Source organism: Schistocerca serialis, chromosome 9, assembly GCF_023864345.2.
Source record: "Schistocerca serialis cubense isolate TAMUIC-IGC-003099 chromosome 9, iqSchSeri2.2, whole genome shotgun sequence".
NCBI classification, from domain to species: Eukaryota; Metazoa; Arthropoda; class Insecta; order Orthoptera; family Acrididae; genus Schistocerca; species Schistocerca serialis.
The window spans coordinates 445,395,435-445,410,641 of record NC_064646.1 but is presented as its reverse complement, the minus strand read 5'-3'; the positions used below and the strand labels follow the sequence as shown (position 1 = coordinate 445,410,641).

General features: G+C 53.2%; 44 non-coding genes across 44 annotated transcripts; 23 read left to right on the top strand and 21 right to left on the bottom strand.

The window, feature by feature from the left end:
- Positions 1–237: 237 nt before the first annotated feature.
- Positions 238–310, bottom strand: Trnar-acg (transfer RNA arginine (anticodon ACG)). Its single transcript has one exon. It is a non-coding gene; the product is annotated as a tRNA-Arg (tRNA).
- Positions 311–688: 378 nt separating this feature from the next.
- Positions 689–780, top strand: Trnai-uau (transfer RNA isoleucine (anticodon UAU)). Its single transcript is given in 2 exon segments — positions 689–726; positions 745–780. It is a non-coding gene; the product is annotated as a tRNA-Ile (tRNA).
- Positions 781–887: 107 nt separating this feature from the next.
- Positions 888–959, top strand: Trnad-guc (transfer RNA aspartic acid (anticodon GUC)). Its single transcript has one exon. It is a non-coding gene; the product is annotated as a tRNA-Asp (tRNA).
- A 107-nt stretch (positions 960–1,066) lies between these two features.
- On the top strand, positions 1,067–1,138 carry Trnad-guc (transfer RNA aspartic acid (anticodon GUC)). The gene has a single exon. It is a non-coding gene; the product is annotated as a tRNA-Asp (tRNA).
- A 245-nt stretch (positions 1,139–1,383) lies between these two features.
- Trnam-cau (transfer RNA methionine (anticodon CAU)) lies at positions 1,384–1,455 on the bottom strand. Its single transcript has one exon. It is a non-coding gene; the product is annotated as a tRNA-Met (tRNA).
- A 287-nt stretch (positions 1,456–1,742) lies between these two features.
- Trnar-acg (transfer RNA arginine (anticodon ACG)) lies at positions 1,743–1,815 on the bottom strand. The gene has a single exon. It is a non-coding gene; the product is annotated as a tRNA-Arg (tRNA).
- Positions 1,816–2,193: 378 nt separating this feature from the next.
- Positions 2,194–2,285, top strand: Trnai-uau (transfer RNA isoleucine (anticodon UAU)). The gene is given in 2 exon segments: positions 2,194–2,231; positions 2,250–2,285. It is a non-coding gene; the product is annotated as a tRNA-Ile (tRNA).
- A 107-nt stretch (positions 2,286–2,392) lies between these two features.
- Trnad-guc (transfer RNA aspartic acid (anticodon GUC)) lies at positions 2,393–2,464 on the top strand. The gene has a single exon. It is a non-coding gene; the product is annotated as a tRNA-Asp (tRNA).
- Positions 2,465–2,888: 424 nt separating this feature from the next.
- Positions 2,889–2,960, bottom strand: Trnam-cau (transfer RNA methionine (anticodon CAU)). Its single transcript has one exon. It is a non-coding gene; the product is annotated as a tRNA-Met (tRNA).
- A 287-nt stretch (positions 2,961–3,247) lies between these two features.
- Positions 3,248–3,320, bottom strand: Trnar-acg (transfer RNA arginine (anticodon ACG)). Its single transcript has one exon. It is a non-coding gene; the product is annotated as a tRNA-Arg (tRNA).
- Positions 3,321–3,698: 378 nt separating this feature from the next.
- Positions 3,699–3,790, top strand: Trnai-uau (transfer RNA isoleucine (anticodon UAU)). The gene is given in 2 exon segments: positions 3,699–3,736; positions 3,755–3,790. It is a non-coding gene; the product is annotated as a tRNA-Ile (tRNA).
- Positions 3,791–3,897: 107 nt separating this feature from the next.
- On the top strand, positions 3,898–3,969 carry Trnad-guc (transfer RNA aspartic acid (anticodon GUC)). Its single transcript has one exon. It is a non-coding gene; the product is annotated as a tRNA-Asp (tRNA).
- Positions 3,970–4,214: 245 nt separating this feature from the next.
- On the bottom strand, positions 4,215–4,286 carry Trnam-cau (transfer RNA methionine (anticodon CAU)). The gene has a single exon. It is a non-coding gene; the product is annotated as a tRNA-Met (tRNA).
- Positions 4,287–4,573: 287 nt separating this feature from the next.
- On the bottom strand, positions 4,574–4,646 carry Trnar-acg (transfer RNA arginine (anticodon ACG)). The gene has a single exon. It is a non-coding gene; the product is annotated as a tRNA-Arg (tRNA).
- A 378-nt stretch (positions 4,647–5,024) lies between these two features.
- Positions 5,025–5,116, top strand: Trnai-uau (transfer RNA isoleucine (anticodon UAU)). The gene is given in 2 exon segments: positions 5,025–5,062; positions 5,081–5,116. It is a non-coding gene; the product is annotated as a tRNA-Ile (tRNA).
- Positions 5,117–5,223: 107 nt separating this feature from the next.
- On the top strand, positions 5,224–5,295 carry Trnad-guc (transfer RNA aspartic acid (anticodon GUC)). Its single transcript has one exon. It is a non-coding gene; the product is annotated as a tRNA-Asp (tRNA).
- Positions 5,296–5,719: 424 nt separating this feature from the next.
- On the bottom strand, positions 5,720–5,791 carry Trnam-cau (transfer RNA methionine (anticodon CAU)). The gene has a single exon. It is a non-coding gene; the product is annotated as a tRNA-Met (tRNA).
- A 287-nt stretch (positions 5,792–6,078) lies between these two features.
- On the bottom strand, positions 6,079–6,151 carry Trnar-acg (transfer RNA arginine (anticodon ACG)). The gene has a single exon. It is a non-coding gene; the product is annotated as a tRNA-Arg (tRNA).
- A 378-nt stretch (positions 6,152–6,529) lies between these two features.
- Trnai-uau (transfer RNA isoleucine (anticodon UAU)) lies at positions 6,530–6,621 on the top strand. Its single transcript is given in 2 exon segments — positions 6,530–6,567; positions 6,586–6,621. It is a non-coding gene; the product is annotated as a tRNA-Ile (tRNA).
- A 107-nt stretch (positions 6,622–6,728) lies between these two features.
- Trnad-guc (transfer RNA aspartic acid (anticodon GUC)) lies at positions 6,729–6,800 on the top strand. The gene has a single exon. It is a non-coding gene; the product is annotated as a tRNA-Asp (tRNA).
- A 424-nt stretch (positions 6,801–7,224) lies between these two features.
- On the bottom strand, positions 7,225–7,296 carry Trnam-cau (transfer RNA methionine (anticodon CAU)). Its single transcript has one exon. It is a non-coding gene; the product is annotated as a tRNA-Met (tRNA).
- Positions 7,297–7,583: 287 nt separating this feature from the next.
- On the bottom strand, positions 7,584–7,656 carry Trnar-acg (transfer RNA arginine (anticodon ACG)). Its single transcript has one exon. It is a non-coding gene; the product is annotated as a tRNA-Arg (tRNA).
- Positions 7,657–8,034: 378 nt separating this feature from the next.
- Positions 8,035–8,126, top strand: Trnai-uau (transfer RNA isoleucine (anticodon UAU)). Its single transcript is given in 2 exon segments — positions 8,035–8,072; positions 8,091–8,126. It is a non-coding gene; the product is annotated as a tRNA-Ile (tRNA).
- A 107-nt stretch (positions 8,127–8,233) lies between these two features.
- Trnad-guc (transfer RNA aspartic acid (anticodon GUC)) lies at positions 8,234–8,305 on the top strand. The gene has a single exon. It is a non-coding gene; the product is annotated as a tRNA-Asp (tRNA).
- Positions 8,306–8,729: 424 nt separating this feature from the next.
- Trnam-cau (transfer RNA methionine (anticodon CAU)) lies at positions 8,730–8,801 on the bottom strand. Its single transcript has one exon. It is a non-coding gene; the product is annotated as a tRNA-Met (tRNA).
- A 287-nt stretch (positions 8,802–9,088) lies between these two features.
- Positions 9,089–9,161, bottom strand: Trnar-acg (transfer RNA arginine (anticodon ACG)). Its single transcript has one exon. It is a non-coding gene; the product is annotated as a tRNA-Arg (tRNA).
- A 378-nt stretch (positions 9,162–9,539) lies between these two features.
- On the top strand, positions 9,540–9,631 carry Trnai-uau (transfer RNA isoleucine (anticodon UAU)). The gene is given in 2 exon segments: positions 9,540–9,577; positions 9,596–9,631. It is a non-coding gene; the product is annotated as a tRNA-Ile (tRNA).
- Positions 9,632–9,738: 107 nt separating this feature from the next.
- Positions 9,739–9,810, top strand: Trnad-guc (transfer RNA aspartic acid (anticodon GUC)). Its single transcript has one exon. It is a non-coding gene; the product is annotated as a tRNA-Asp (tRNA).
- A 424-nt stretch (positions 9,811–10,234) lies between these two features.
- Trnam-cau (transfer RNA methionine (anticodon CAU)) lies at positions 10,235–10,306 on the bottom strand. The gene has a single exon. It is a non-coding gene; the product is annotated as a tRNA-Met (tRNA).
- Positions 10,307–10,593: 287 nt separating this feature from the next.
- Trnar-acg (transfer RNA arginine (anticodon ACG)) lies at positions 10,594–10,666 on the bottom strand. Its single transcript has one exon. It is a non-coding gene; the product is annotated as a tRNA-Arg (tRNA).
- Positions 10,667–11,044: 378 nt separating this feature from the next.
- On the top strand, positions 11,045–11,136 carry Trnai-uau (transfer RNA isoleucine (anticodon UAU)). The gene is given in 2 exon segments: positions 11,045–11,082; positions 11,101–11,136. It is a non-coding gene; the product is annotated as a tRNA-Ile (tRNA).
- Positions 11,137–11,243: 107 nt separating this feature from the next.
- Positions 11,244–11,315, top strand: Trnad-guc (transfer RNA aspartic acid (anticodon GUC)). The gene has a single exon. It is a non-coding gene; the product is annotated as a tRNA-Asp (tRNA).
- A 107-nt stretch (positions 11,316–11,422) lies between these two features.
- Trnad-guc (transfer RNA aspartic acid (anticodon GUC)) lies at positions 11,423–11,494 on the top strand. The gene has a single exon. It is a non-coding gene; the product is annotated as a tRNA-Asp (tRNA).
- Positions 11,495–11,739: 245 nt separating this feature from the next.
- Positions 11,740–11,811, bottom strand: Trnam-cau (transfer RNA methionine (anticodon CAU)). Its single transcript has one exon. It is a non-coding gene; the product is annotated as a tRNA-Met (tRNA).
- Positions 11,812–12,098: 287 nt separating this feature from the next.
- Trnar-acg (transfer RNA arginine (anticodon ACG)) lies at positions 12,099–12,171 on the bottom strand. Its single transcript has one exon. It is a non-coding gene; the product is annotated as a tRNA-Arg (tRNA).
- Positions 12,172–12,549: 378 nt separating this feature from the next.
- Trnai-uau (transfer RNA isoleucine (anticodon UAU)) lies at positions 12,550–12,641 on the top strand. The gene is given in 2 exon segments: positions 12,550–12,587; positions 12,606–12,641. It is a non-coding gene; the product is annotated as a tRNA-Ile (tRNA).
- Positions 12,642–12,748: 107 nt separating this feature from the next.
- Trnad-guc (transfer RNA aspartic acid (anticodon GUC)) lies at positions 12,749–12,820 on the top strand. The gene has a single exon. It is a non-coding gene; the product is annotated as a tRNA-Asp (tRNA).
- A 107-nt stretch (positions 12,821–12,927) lies between these two features.
- On the top strand, positions 12,928–12,999 carry Trnad-guc (transfer RNA aspartic acid (anticodon GUC)). Its single transcript has one exon. It is a non-coding gene; the product is annotated as a tRNA-Asp (tRNA).
- Positions 13,000–13,244: 245 nt separating this feature from the next.
- Trnam-cau (transfer RNA methionine (anticodon CAU)) lies at positions 13,245–13,316 on the bottom strand. The gene has a single exon. It is a non-coding gene; the product is annotated as a tRNA-Met (tRNA).
- A 287-nt stretch (positions 13,317–13,603) lies between these two features.
- Trnar-acg (transfer RNA arginine (anticodon ACG)) lies at positions 13,604–13,676 on the bottom strand. The gene has a single exon. It is a non-coding gene; the product is annotated as a tRNA-Arg (tRNA).
- A 378-nt stretch (positions 13,677–14,054) lies between these two features.
- Trnai-uau (transfer RNA isoleucine (anticodon UAU)) lies at positions 14,055–14,146 on the top strand. Its single transcript is given in 2 exon segments — positions 14,055–14,092; positions 14,111–14,146. It is a non-coding gene; the product is annotated as a tRNA-Ile (tRNA).
- A 107-nt stretch (positions 14,147–14,253) lies between these two features.
- On the top strand, positions 14,254–14,325 carry Trnad-guc (transfer RNA aspartic acid (anticodon GUC)). Its single transcript has one exon. It is a non-coding gene; the product is annotated as a tRNA-Asp (tRNA).
- Positions 14,326–14,749: 424 nt separating this feature from the next.
- Trnam-cau (transfer RNA methionine (anticodon CAU)) lies at positions 14,750–14,821 on the bottom strand. The gene has a single exon. It is a non-coding gene; the product is annotated as a tRNA-Met (tRNA).
- Positions 14,822–15,108: 287 nt separating this feature from the next.
- On the bottom strand, positions 15,109–15,181 carry Trnar-acg (transfer RNA arginine (anticodon ACG)). Its single transcript has one exon. It is a non-coding gene; the product is annotated as a tRNA-Arg (tRNA).
- Positions 15,182–15,207: the final 26 nt, after the last annotated feature.

The window sequence follows — 15,207 nt, the reverse complement described above, 5'->3', positions numbered from 1 at the left end:
TGTTGTCTGCGTCGCTTTCACACGCCTGTATTTAATTGCGTATCATCTCCTACAGCTCTCAGCTTGACTTGTCTCGACTTTGCTCGACTGACGCTACGCTGACGCTTGCAGGCAGCGATATTTACCACGATCGACTCGACATGCAGCTGCGAGATGCACAGGAGCAACAAAGCACTCCACGATGCGGCGACATACGAAATCCACTGGCCAGCTACGCGTCGGCAACTAACAAAATGCCGACCCTGCCAGGATTCGAACCTGGAATCTTCTGATCCGTAGTCAGACGCGTTATCCGTTGCGCCACAGGGCCAGTGGCAGCATTTCTTTCTACGAGACAAGTGCAATTCGCTAAGAAACGTGTTCTCCATGGCTGAGCAAGCTCCCAAGGAAGGTACCTCTCGTCCAGCTGCGTGGCCGCAGTGCGCCTGCAGAGCTTAGAGCTTGCCACGCATCTGCTCTCGCTGTTCGACAGGTAGCAGAAGGCAAGGCGCGCGTTTTCCCGCGTTTTCTCGACGACCAGAGCCGGTTGATGTGCACGTAAGCGTAGCATATGAAACAAGAATAGCACGAAGCATTGGTAGTCAGGTGCCAAAGTCGCAGTATGGCATCAGGTGGCGATCGTATGTTTCTGTGGCCACCACTGGTTTGCAGCAAAGTGAACACCGCTAACTGAGAGCACTGTGTTGCAGCCCCAGTGGCGCAATTGGTTAGCGCACGGTACTTATAAGGCAGTAGCCGTGAGCAATGCCGGGGTTGTGAGTTCGAGCCTCACCTGGGGCATACTTTTAATTCTTAGCAGCTGTCTCTGACAGCAACAGGAGGCTAGGTTTGAGATGTATCAGCTATTTGAGTAACATAATTGTGCATTCGAGACGCTAGATGCGTCTTCCTCGGTAGTATAGTGGTTAGTATCCCCGCCTGTCACGCGGGAGACCGGGGTTCGATTCCCCGCCGGGGAGGCACATCCGATTTTTAATTGCTGCTCTATCACTCGCCGAACTTAGTGTAGGACGTTTGCGGCTACTAGCACCATATCTCTCACACACAGGCATGTGTGTACAGCGCATCCTCGGTAGTATAGTGGTTAGTATCCCCGCCTGTCACGCGGGAGACCGGGGTTCGATTCCCCGCCGGGGAGATGCGATTTTTATCTCACAAACCTGTTCGAGTGTTGCGCGTATGGGGGTCGTAAGAGCATTAACTTTGCGATCGTGGAGTGTAGTTGGTGCGAAATCTTAAAAAATGCTACATCTTAGGAAGTGGTTCTCGCATTCTTCACACTTCAGAATTACGGGGTTTGCTGTTAACGCTGAATCAAAGCACCCCAGCCGACGCTGTGGGCGTAATAATCGAGCTCGACACAGTCCGCAAAAGAAATAATTTTAGCAGAGCGTGGTTTCGATCCACGGACCTCTGGGTTATGGGCCCAGCACGCTTCCACTGCGCCACTCTGCTGGCTGGGGTTGCGCCGGCTCTGCGCCACGTGACGTGGGACACTGGGAAAGTGTTGTCTGCGTCGCTTTCACACGCCTGTATTTAATTGCGTATCATCTCCTACAGCTCTCAGCTTGACTTGTCTCGACTTTGCTCGACTGACGCTACGCTGACGCTTGCAGGCAGCGATATTTACCACGATCGACTCGACATGCAGCTGCGAGATGCACAGGAGCAACAAAGCACTCCACGATGCGGCGACATACGAAATCCACTGGCCAGCTACGCGTCGGCAACTAACAAAATGCCGACCCTGCCAGGATTCGAACCTGGAATCTTCTGATCCGTAGTCAGACGCGTTATCCGTTGCGCCACAGGGCCAGTGGCAGCATTTCTTTCTACGAGACAAGTGCAATTCGCTAAGAAACGTGTTCTCCATGGCTGAGCAAGCTCCCAAGGAAGGTACCTCTCGTCCAGCTGCGTGGCCGCAGTGCGCCTGCAGAGCTTAGAGCTTGCCACGCATCTGCTCTCGCTGTTCGACAGGTAGCAGAAGGCAAGGCGCGCGTTTTCCCGCGTTTTCTCGACGACCAGAGCCGGTTGATGTGCATGTAAGCGTAGCATATGAAACAAGAATAGCACGAAGCATTGGTAGTCAGGTGCCAAAGTCGCAGTATGGCATCAGGTGGCGATCGTATGTTTCTGTGGCCACCACTGGTTTGCAGCAAAGTGAATACCGCTAACTGAGAGCACTGTGTTGTAGCCCCAGTGGCGCAATTGGTTAGCGCACGGTACTTATAAGGCAGTAGCCGTGAGCAATGCCGGGGTTGTGAGTTCGAGCCTCACCTGGGGCATACTTTTAATTCTTAGCAGCTGTCTCTGACAGCAACAGGAGGCTAGGTTTGAGATGTATCAGCTATTTGAGTAACATAATTGTGCATTCGAGACGCTAGCTGCGTCTTCCTCGGTAGTATAGTGGTTAGTACCCCCGCCTGTCACGCGGGAGACCGGGGTTCGATTCCCCGCCGGGGAGGCACATCCGACTTTTAATTGCTGCTCTATCACTCGCCGAACTTAGTGTAGGACGTTTGCGGCTACTAGCACCATATCTCTCGCACACAGGGATGTGTGTACAGCGCATCCTCGGTAGGATAGTGGTTAGTATCCCCGCCTGTCACGCTGGAGACCGGGGTTCGATTCCCCGCCGTGGAGGTGCGTTTTTTATCTCACAAACCTGTTCGAGTGTTGCGCGTATGGGGGTCGTAAGAGCATTAACTTTGCGATCGTGGAGTGTAGTTGGTGCGAAATCTTAAAAAATGCTACATCTTAGGAAGTGGTTCTCGCATTCTTCACACTTCAGAATTACGGGGTTTGCTGTTAACGCTGAATCAAAGCACCCCAGCCGACGCTGTGGGCGTAATAATCGAGCTCGACACAGTCCGCAAAAGAAATAATTTTAGCAGAGCGTGGTTTCGATCCACGGACCTCTGGGTTATGGACCCAGCACGCTTCCACTGCGCCACTCTGCTGGCTGGGGTTGCGCCGGCTCTGCGCCACGTGACGTGGGACACTTGGAAAGTGTTGTCTGCGTCGCTTTCACACGCCTGTATTTAATTGCGTATCATCTCCTACAGCTCTCAGCTTGACTTGTCTCGACTTTGCTCGACTGACGCTACGCTGACGCTTGCAGGCAGCGATATTTACCACGATCGACTCGACATGCAGCTGCGAGATGCACAGGAGCAACAAAGCACTCCACGATGCGGCGACATACGAAATCCACTGGCCAGCTACGCGTCGGCAACTAACAAAATGCCGACCCTGCCAGGATTCGAACCTGGAATCTTCTGATCCGTAGTCAGACGCGTTATCCGTTGCGCCACAGGGCCAGTGGCAGCATTTCTTTCTACGAGACAAGTGCAATTCGCTAAGAAACGTGTTCTCCATGGCTGAGCAAGCTCCCAAGGAAGGTACCTCTCGTCCAGCTGCGTGGCCGCAGTGCGCCTGCAGAGCTTAGAGCTTGCCACGCATCTGCTCTCGCTGTTCGACAGGTAGCAGAAGGCAAGGCGCGCGTTTTCCCGCGTTTTCTCGACGACCAGAGCCGGTTGATGTGCATGTAAGCGTAGCATATGAAACAAGAATAGCACGAAGCATTGGTAGTCAGGTGCCAAAGTCGCAGTATGGCATCAGGTGGCGATCGTATGTTTCTGTGGCCACCACTGGTTTGCAGCAAAGTGAATACCGCTAACTGAGAGCACTGTGTTGTAGCCCCAGTGGCGCAATTGGTTAGCGCACGGTACTTATAAGGCAGTAGCCGTGAGCAATGCCGGGGTTGTGAGTTCGAGCCTCACCTGGGGCATACTTTTAATTCTTAGCAGCTGTCTCTGACAGCAACAGGAGGCTAGGTTTGAGATGTATCAGCTATTTGAGTAACATAATTGTGCATTCGAGACGCTAGCTGCGTCTTCCTCGGTAGTATAGTGGTTAGTATCCCCGCCTGTCACGCGGGAGACCGGGGTTCGATTCCCCGCCGGGGAGATGCGATTTTTATCTCACAAACCTGTTCGAGTGTTGCGCGTATGGGGGTCGTAAGAGCATTAACTTTGCGATCGTGGAGTGTAGTTGGTGCGAAATCTTAAAAAATGCTACATCTTAGGAAGTGGTTCTCGCATTCTTCACACTTCAGAATTACGGGGTTTGCTGTTAACGCTGAATCAAAGCACCCCAGCCGACGCTGTGGGCGTAATAATCGAGCTCGACACAGTCCGCAAAAGAAATAATTTTAGCAGAGCGTGGTTTCGATCCACGGACCTCTGGGTTATGGGCCCAGCACGCTTCCACTGCGCCACTCTGCTGGCTGGGGTTGCGCCGGCTCTGCGCCACGTGACGTGGGACACTGGGAAAGTGTTGTCTGCGTCGCTTTCACACGCCTGTATTTAATTGCGTATCATCTCCTACAGCTCTCAGCTTGACTTGTCTCGACTTTGCTCGACTGACGCTACGCTGACGCTTGCAGGCAGCGATATTTACCACGATCGACTCGACATGCAGCTGCGAGATGCACAGGAGCAACAAAGCACTCCACGATGCGGCGACATACGAAATCCACTGGCCAGCTACGCGTCGGCAACTAACAAAATGCCGACCCTGCCAGGATTCGAACCTGGAATCTTCTGATCCGTAGTCAGACGCGTTATCCGTTGCGCCACAGGGCCAGTGGCAGCATTTCTTTCTACGAGACAAGTGCAATTCGCTAAGAAACGTGTTCTCCATGGCTGAGCAAGCTCCCAAGGAAGGTACCTCTCGTCCAGCTGCGTGGCCGCAGTGCGCCTGCAGAGCTTAGAGCTTGCCACGCATCTGCTCTCGCTGTTCGACAGGTAGCAGAAGGCAAGGCGCGCGTTTTCCCGCGTTTTCTCGACGACCAGAGCCGGTTGATGTGCATGTAAGCGTAGCATATGAAACAAGAATAGCACGAAGCATTGGTAGTCAGGTGCCAAAGTCGCAGTATGGCATCAGGTGGCGATCGTATGTTTCTGTGGCCACCACTGGTTTGCAGCAAAGTGAATACCGCTAACTGAGAGCACTGTGTTGTAGCCCCAGTGGCGCAATTGGTTAGCGCACGGTACTTATAAGGCAGTAGCCGTGAGCAATGCCGGGGTTGTGAGTTCGAGCCTCACCTGGGGCATACTTTTAATTCTTAGCAGCTGTCTCTGACAGCAACAGGAGGCTAGGTTTGAGATGTATCAGCTATTTGAGTAACATAATTGTGCATTCGAGACGCTAGCTGCGTCTTCCTCGGTAGTATAGTGGTTAGTACCCCCGCCTGTCACGCGGGAGACCGGGGTTCGATTCCCCGCCGGGGAGGCACATCCGATTTTTAATTGCTGCTCTATCACTCGCCGAACTTAGTGTAGGACGTTTGCGGCTACTAGCACCATATCTCTCGCACACAGGGATGTGTGTACAGCGCATCCTCGGTAGGATAGTGGTTAGTATCCCCGCCTGTCACGCTGGAGACCGGGGTTCGATTCCCCGCCGTGGAGGTGCGTTTTTTATCTCACAAACCTGTTCGAGTGTTGCGCGTATGGGGGTCGTAAGAGCATTAACTTTGCGATCGTGGAGTGTAGTTGGTGCGAAATCTTAAAAAATGCTACATCTTAGGAAGTGGTTCTCGCATTCTTCACACTTCAGAATTACGGGGTTTGCTGTTAACGCTGAATCAAAGCACCCCAGCCGACGCTGTGGGCGTAATAATCGAGCTCGACACAGTCCGCAAAAGAAATAATTTTAGCAGAGCGTGGTTTCGATCCACGGACCTCTGGGTTATGGACCCAGCACGCTTCCACTGCGCCACTCTGCTGGCTGGGGTTGCGCCGGCTCTGCGCCACGTGACGTGGGACACTTGGAAAGTGTTGTCTGCGTCGCTTTCACACGCCTGTATTTAATTGCGTATCATCTCCTACAGCTCTCAGCTTGACTTGTCTCGACTTTGCTCGACTGACGCTACGCTGACGCTTGCAGGCAGCGATATTTACCGCGATCGACTCGACATGCAGCTGCGAGATGCACAGGAGCAACAAAGCACTCCACGATGCGGCGACATACGAAATCCACTGGCCAGCTACGCGTCGGCAACTAACAAAATGCCGACCCTGCCAGGATTCGAACCTGGAATCTTCTGATCCGTAGTCAGACGCGTTATCCGTTGCGCCACAGGGCCAGTGGCAGCATTTCTTTCTACGAGACAAGTGCAATTCGCTAAGAAACGTGTTCTCCATGGCTGAGCAAGCTCCCAAGGAAGGTACCTCTCGTCCAGCTGCGTGGCCGCAGTGCGCCTGCAGAGCTTAGAGCTTGCCACGCATCTGCTCTCGCTGTTCGACAGGTAGCAGAAGGCAAGGCGCGCGTTTTCCCGCGTTTTCTCGACGACCAGAGCCGGTTGATGTGCATGTAAGCGTAGCATATGAAACAAGAATAGCACGAAGCATTGGTAGTCAGGTGCCAAAGTCGCAGTATGGCATCAGGTGGCGATCGTATGTTTCTGTGGCCACCACTGGTTTGCAGCAAAGTGAATACCGCTAACTGAGAGCACTGTGTTGTAGCCCCAGTGGCGCAATTGGTTAGCGCACGGTACTTATAAGGCAGTAGCCGTGAGCAATGCCGGGGTTGTGAGTTCGAGCCTCACCTGGGGCATACTTTTAATTCTTAGCAGCTGTCTCTGACAGCAACAGGAGGCTAGGTTTGAGATGTATCAGCTATTTGAGTAACATAATTGTGCATTCGAGACGCTAGCTGCGTCTTCCTCGGTAGTATAGTGGTTAGTACCCCCGCCTGTCACGCGGGAGACCGGGGTTCGATTCCCCGCCGGGGAGGCACATCCGATTTTTAATTGCTGCTCTATCACTCGCCGAACTTAGTGTAGGACGTTTGCGGCTACTAGCACCATATCTCTCGCACACAGGGATGTGTGTACAGCGCATCCTCGGTAGGATAGTGGTTAGTATCCCCGCCTGTCACGCTGGAGACCGGGGTTCGATTCCCCGCCGTGGAGGTGCGTTTTTTATCTCACAAACCTGTTCGAGTGTTGCGCGTATGGGGGTCGTAAGAGCATTAACTTTGCGATCGTGGAGTGTAGTTGGTGCGAAATCTTAAAAAATGCTACATCTTAGGAAGTGGTTCTCGCATTCTTCACACTTCAGAATTACGGGGTTTGCAGTTAACGCTGAATCAAAGCACCCCAGCCGACGCTGTGGGCGTAATAATCGAGCTCGACACAGTCCGCAAAAGAAATAATTTTAGCAGAGCGTGGTTTCGATCCACGGACCTCTGGGTTATGGGCCCAGCACGCTTCCACTGCGCCACTCTGCTGGCTGGGGTTGCGCCGGCTCTGCGCCACGTGACGTGGGACACTTGGAAAGTGTTGTCTGCGTCGCTTTCACACGCCTGTATTTAATTGCGTATCATCTCCTACAGCTCTCAGCTTGACTTGTCTCGACTTTGCTCGACTGACGCTACGCTGACGCTTGCAGGCAGCGATATTTACCACGATCGACTCGACATGCAGCTGCGAGATGCACAGGAGCAACAAAGCACTCCACGATGCGGCGACATACGAAATCCACTGGCCAGCTACGCGTCGGCAACTAACAAAATGCCGACCCTGCCAGGATTCGAACCTGGAATCTTCTGATCCGTAGTCAGACGCGTTATCCGTTGCGCCACAGGGCCAGTGGCAGCATTTCTTTCTACGAGACAAGTGCAATTCGCTAAGAAACGTGTTCTCCATGGCTGAGCAAGCTCCCAAGGAAGGTACCTCTCGTCCAGCTGCGTGGCCGCAGTGCGCCTGCAGAGCTTAGAGCTTGCCACGCATCTGCTCTCGCTGTTCGACAGGTAGCAGAAGGCAAGGCGCGCGTTTTCCCGCGTTTTCTCGACGACCAGAGCCGGTTGATGTGCATGTAAGCGTAGCATATGAAACAAGAATAGCACGAAGCATTGGTAGTCAGGTGCCAAAGTCGCAGTATGGCATCAGGTGGCGATCGTATGTTTCTGTGGCCACCACTGGTTTGCAGCAAAGTGAATACCGCTAACTGAGAGCACTGTGTTGTAGCCCCAGTGGCGCAATTGGTTAGCGCACGGTACTTATAAGGCAGTAGCCGTGAGCAATGCCGGGGTTGTGAGTTCGAGCCTCACCTGGGGCATACTTTTAATTCTTAGCAGCTGTCTCTGACAGCAACAGGAGGCTAGGTTTGAGATGTATCAGCTATTTGAGTAACATAATTGTGCATTCGAGACGCTAGCTGCGTCTTCCTCGGTAGTATAGTGGTTAGTACCCCCGCCTGTCACGCGGGAGACCGGGGTTCGATTCCCCGCCGGGGAGGCACATCCGATTTTTAATTGCTGCTCTATCACTCGCCGAACTTAGTGTAGGACGTTTGCGGCTACTAGCACCATATCTCTCGCACACAGGGATGTGTGTACAGCGCATCCTCGGTAGGATAGTGGTTAGTATCCCCGCCTGTCACGCTGGAGACCGGGGTTCGATTCCCCGCCGTGGAGGTGCGTTTTTTATCTCACAAACCTGTTCGAGTGTTGCGCGTATGGGGGTCGTAAGAGCATTAACTTTGCGATCGTGGAGTGTAGTTGGTGCGAAATCTTAAAAAATGCTACATCTTAGGAAGTGGTTCTCGCATTCTTCACACTTCAGAATTACGGGGTTTGCTGTTAACGCTGAATCAAAGCACCCCAGCCGACGCTGTGGGCGTAATAATCGAGCTCGACACAGTCCGCAAAAGAAATAATTTTAGCAGAGCGTGGTTTCGATCCACGGACCTCTGGGTTATGGGCCCAGCACGCTTCCACTGCGCCACTCTGCTGGCTGGGGTTGCGCCGGCTCTGCGCCACGTGACGTGGGACACTTGGAAAGTGTTGTCTGCGTCGCTTTCACACGCCTGTATTTAATTGCGTATCATCTCCTACAGCTCTCAGCTTGACTTGTCTCGACTTTGCTCGACTGACGCTACGCTGACGCTTGCAGGCAGCGATATTTACCACGATCGACTCGACATGCAGCTGCGAGATGCACAGGAGCAACAAAGCACTCCACGATGCGGCGACATACGAAATCCACTGGCCAGCTACGCGTCGGCAACTAACAAAATGCCGACCCTGCCAGGATTCGAACCTGGAATCTTCTGATCCGTAGTCAGACGCGTTATCCGTTGCGCCACAGGGCCAGTGGCAGCATTTCTTTCTACGAGACAAGTGCAATTCGCTAAGAAACGTGTTCTCCATGGCTGAGCAAGCTCCCAAGGAAGGTACCTCTCGTCCAGCTGCGTGGCCGCAGTGCGCCTGCAGAGCTTAGAGCTTGCCACGCATCTGCTCTCGCTGTTCGACAGGTAGCAGAAGGCAAGGCGCGCGTTTTCCCGCGTTTTCTCGACGACCAGAGCCGGTTGATGTGCATGTAAGCGTAGCATATGAAACAAGAATAGCACGAAGCATTGGTAGTCAGGTGCCAAAGTCGCAGTATGGCATCAGGTGGCGATCGTATGTTTCTGTGGCCACCACTGGTTTGCAGCAAAGTGAATACCGCTAACTGAGAGCACTGTGTTGTAGCCCCAGTGGCGCAATTGGTTAGCGCACGGTACTTATAAGGCAGTAGCCGTGAGCAATGCCGGGGTTGTGAGTTCGAGCCTCACCTGGGGCATACTTTTAATTCTTAGCAGCTGTCTCTGACAGCAACAGGAGGCTAGGTTTGAGATGTATCAGCTATTTGAGTAACATAATTGTGCATTCGAGACGCTAGCTGCGTCTTCCTCGGTAGTATAGTGGTTAGTACCCCCGCCTGTCACGCGGGAGACCGGGGTTCGATTCCCCGCCGGGGAGGCACATCCGATTTTTAATTGCTGCTCTATCACTCGCCGAACTTAGTGTAGGACGTTTGCGGCTACTAGCACCATATCTCTCGCACACAGGGATGTGTGTACAGCGCATCCTCGGTAGGATAGTGGTTAGTATCCCCGCCTGTCACGCTGGAGACCGGGGTTCGATTCCCCGCCGTGGAGGTGCGTTTTTTATCTCACAAACCTGTTCGAGTGTTGCGCGTATGGGGGTCGTAAGAGCATTAACTTTGCGATCGTGGAGTGTAGTTGGTGCGAAATCTTAAAAAATGCTACATCTTAGGAAGTGGTTCTCGCATTCTTCACACTTCAGAATTACGGGGTTTGCTGTTAACGCTGAATCAAAGCACCCCAGCCGACGCTGTGGGCGTAATAATCGAGCTCGACACAGTCCGCAAAAGAAATAATTTTAGCAGAGCGTGGTTTCGATCCACGGACCTCTGGGTTATGGGCCCAGCACGCTTCCACTGCGCCACTCTGCTGGCTGGGGTTGCGCCGGCTCTGCGCCACGTGACGTGGGACACTTGGAAAGTGTTGTCTGCGTCGCTTTCACACGCCTGTATTTAATTGCGTATCATCTCCTACAGCTCTCAGCTTGACTTGTCTCGACTTTGCTCGACTGACGCTACGCTGACGCTTGCAGGCAGCGATATTTACCACGATCGACTCGACATGCAGCTGCGAGATGCACAGGAGCAACAAAGCACTCCACGATGCGGCGACATACGAAATCCACTGGCCAGCTACGCGTCGGCAACTAACAAAATGCCGACCCTGCCAGGATTCGAACCTGGAATCTTCTGATCCGTAGTCAGACGCGTTATCCGTTGCGCCACAGGGCCAGTGGCAGCATTTGCTTCTACGAGACAAGTGCAATTCGCTAAGAAACGTGTTCTCCATGGCTGAGCAAGCTCCCAAGGAAGGTACCTCTCGTCCAGCTGCGTGGCCGCAGTGCGCCTGCAGAGCTTAGAGCTTGCCACGCATCTGCTCTCGCTGTTCGACAGGTAGCAGAAGGCAAGGCGCGCGTTTTCCCGCGTTTTCTCGACGACCAGAGCCGGTTGATGTGCATGTAAGCGTAGCATATGAAACAAGAATAGCACGAAGCATTGGTAGTCAGGTGCCAAAGTCGCAGTATGGCATCAGGTGGCGATCGTATGTTTCTGTGGCCACCACTGGTTTGCAGCAAAGTGAACACCGCTAACTGAGAGCACTGTGTTGCAGCCCCAGTGGCGCAATTGGTTAGCGCACGGTACTTATAAGGCAGTAGCCGTGAGCAATGCCGGGGTTGTGAGTTCGAGCCTCACCTGGGGCATACTTTTAATTCTTAGCAGCTGTCTCTGACAGCAACAGGAGGCTAGGTTTGAGATGTATCAGCTATTTGAGTAACATAATTGTGCATTCGAGACGCTAGCTGCGTCTTCCTCGGTAGTATAGTGGTTAGTATCCCCGCCTGTCACGCGGGAGACCGGGGTTCGATTCCCCGCCGGGGAGGCACATCCGATTTTTAATTGCTGCTCTATCACTCGCCGAACTTAGTGTAGGACGTTTGCGGCTACTAGCACCATATCTCTCACACACAGGCATGTGTGTACAGCGCATCCTCGGTAGTATAGTGGTTAGTATCCCCGCCTGTCACGCGGGAGACCGGGGTTCGATTCCCCGCCGGGGAGATGCGATTTTTATCTCACAAACCTGTTCGAGTGTTGCGCGTATGGGGGTCGTAAGAGCATTAACTTTGCGATCGTGGAGTGTAGTTGGTGCGAAATCTTAAAAAATGCTACATCTTAGGAAGTGGTTCTCGCATTCTTCACACTTCAGAATTACGGGGTTTGCTGTTAACGCTGAATCAAAGCACCCCAGCCGACGCTGTGGGCGTAATAATCGAGCTCGACACAGTCCGCAAAAGAAATAATTTTAGCAGAGCGTGGTTTCGATCCACGGACCTCTGGGTTATGGGCCCAGCACGCTTCCACTGCGCCACTCTGCTGGCTGGGGTTGCGCCGGCTCTGCGCCACGTGACGTGGGACACTGGGAAAGTGTTGTCTGCGTCGCTTTCACACGCCTGTATTTAATTGCGTATCATCTCCTACAGCTCTCAGCTTGACTTGTCTCGACTTTGCTCGACTGACGCTACGCTGACGCTTGCAGGCAGCGATATTTACCACGATCGACTCGACATGCAGCTGCGAGATGCACAGGAGCAACAAAGCACTCCACGATGCGGCGACATACGAAATCCACTGGCCAGCTACGCGTCGGCAACTAACAAAATGCCGACCCTGCCAGGATTCGAACCTGGAATCTTCTGATCCGTAGTCAGACGCGTTATCCGTTGCGCCACAGGGCCAGTGGCAGCATTTCTTTCTACGAGACAAGTGCAATTCGCTAAGAAACGTGTTCTCCATGGCTGAGCAAGCTCCCAAGGAAGGTACCTCTCGTCCAGCTGCGTGGCCGCAGTGCGCCTGCAGAGCTTAGAGCTTGCCACGCATCTGCTCTCGCTGTTCGACAGGTAGCAGAAGGCAAGGCGCGCGTTTTCCCGCGTTTTCTCGACGACCAGAGCCGGTTGATGTGCATGTAAGCGTAGCATATGAAACAAGAATAGCACGAAGCATTGGTAGTCAGGTGCCAAAGTCGCAGTATGGCATCAGGTGGCGATCGTATGTTTCTGTGGCCACCACTGGTTTGCAGCAAAGTGAATACCGCTAACTGAGAGCACTGTGTTGTAGCCCCAGTGGCGCAATTGGTTAGCGCACGGTACTTATAAGGCAGTAGCCGTGAGCAATGCCGGGGTTGTGAGTTCGAGCCTCACCTGGGGCATACTTTTAATTCTTAGCAGCTGTCTCTGACAGCAACAGGAGGCTAGGTTTGAGATTTATCAGCTATTTGAGTAACATAATTGTGCATTCGAGACGCTAGCTGCGTCTTCCTCGGTAGTATAGTGGTTAGTATCCCCGCCTGTCACGCGGGAGACCGGGGTTCGATTCCCCGCCGGGGAGGCACATCCGATTTTTAATTGCTCCTCTATCACTCGCCGAACTTAGTGTAGGACGTTTGCGGCTACTAGCACCATATCTCTCGCACACAGGCATGTGTGTACAGCGCATCCTCGGTAGTATAGTGGTTAGTATCCCCGCCTGTCACGCGGGAGACCGGGGTTCGATTCCCCGCCGGGGAGATGCGATTTTTATCTCACAAACCTGTTCGAGTGTTGCGCGTATGGGGGTCGTAAGAGCATAAACTTTGCGATCGTGGAGTGTAGTTGGTGCGAAATCTTAAAAAATGCTACATCTTAGGAAGTGGTTCTCGCATTCTTCACACTTCAGAATTACGGGGTTTGCTGTTAACGCTGAATCAAAGCACCCCAGCCGACGCTGTGGGCGTAATAATCGAGCTCGACACAGTCCGCAAAAGAAATAATTTTGGCAGAGCGTGGTTTCGATCCACGGACCTCTGGGTTATGGGCCCAGCACGCTTCCACTGCGCCACTCTGCTGGCTGGGGTTGCGCCGGCTCCTCGCCACGTGACGTGGGACACTTGGAAAGTGTTGTCTGCGTCGCTTTCACACGCCTGTATTTAATTTCGTATCATCTCCTACAGCTCTCAGCTTGACTTGTCTCGACTTTGCTCGACTGACGCTACGCTGACGCTTGCAGGCAGCGATATTTACCACGATCGACTCGACATGCAGCTGCGAGATGCACAGGAGCAACAAAGCACTCCACGATGCGGCGACATACGAAATCCACTGGCCAGCTACGCGTCGGCAACTAACAAAATGCCGACCCTGCCAGGATTCGAACCTGGAATCTTCTGATCCGTAGTCAGACGCGTTATCCGTTGCGCCACAGGGCCAGTGGCAGCATTTCTTTCTACGAGACAAGTGCAATTCGCTAAGAAACGTGTTCTCCATGGCTGAGCAAGCTCCCAAGGAAGGTACCTCTCGTCCAGCTGCGTGGCCGCAGTGCGCCTGCAGAGCTTAGAGCTTGCCACGCATCTGCTCTCGCTGTTCGACAGGTAGCAGAAGGCAAGGCGCGCGTTTTCCCGCGTTTTCTCGACGACCAGAGCCGGTTGATGTGCATGTAAGCGTAGCATATGAAACAAGAATAGCACGAAGCATTGGTAGTCAGGTGCCAAAGTCGCAGTATGGCATCAGGTGGCGATCGTATGTTTCTGTGGCCACCACTGGTTTGCAGCAAAGTGAATACCGCTAACTGAGAGCACTGTGTTGTAGCCCCAGTGGCGCAATTGGTTAGCGCACGGTACTTATAAGGCAGTAGCCGTGAGCAATGCCGGGGTTGTGAGTTCGAGCCTCACCTGGGGCATACTTTTAATTCTTAGCAGCTGTCTCTGACAGCAACAGGAGGCTATGTTTGAGATGTATCAGCTATTTGAGTAACATAATTGTGCATTCGAGACGCTAGCTGCGTCTTCCTCGGTAGTATAGTGGTTAGTATCCCCGCCTGTCACGCGGGAGACCGGGGTTCGATTCCCCGCCGGGGAGGCACATCCGATTTTTAATTGCTGCTCTATCACTCGCCGAACTTAGTGTAGGACGTTTGCGGCTACTAGCACCATATCTCTCGCACACAGGGATGTGTGTACAGCGCATCCTCGGTAGGATAGTGGTTAATATCCCCGCCTGTCACGCTGGAGACCGGGGTTCGATTCCCCGCCGTGGAGGTGCGTTTTTTATCTCACAAACCTGTTCGAGTGTTGCGCGTATGGGGGTCGTAAGAGCATTAACTTTGCGATCGTGAAGTGTAGTTGGTGCGAAATCTTAAAAAATGCTACATCTTAGGAAGTGGTTCTCGCATTCTTCACACTTCAGAATTACGGGGTTTGCTGTTAACGCTGAATCAAAGCACCCCAGCCGACGCTGTGGGCGTAATAATCGAGCTCGACACAGTCCGCAAAAGAAATAATTTTAGCAGAGCGTGGTTTCGATCCACGGACATCTGGGTTATGGGCCCAGCACGCTTCCACTGCGCCACTCTGCTGGCTGGGGTTGCGCCGGCTCTGCGCCACGTGACGTGGGACACTTGGAAAGTGTTGTCTGCGTCGCTTTCACACGCCTGTATTTAATTGCGTATCATTTCCTACAGCTCTCAGCTTGACTTGTCTCGACTTTGCTCGACTGACGCTACGCTGACGCTTGCAGGCAGCGATATTTACCACGATCGACTCGACATGCAGCTGCGAGATGCACAGGAGCAACAAAGCACTCCACGATGCGGCGACATACGAAATCCACTGGCCAGCTACGCGTCGGCAACTAACAAAATGCCGACCCTGCCAGGATTCGAACCTGGAATCTTCTGATCCGTAGTCAGACGCGTTATCCGTTGCGCCACAGGGCCAGTGGCAGCATTTCTTTCTACGAGAC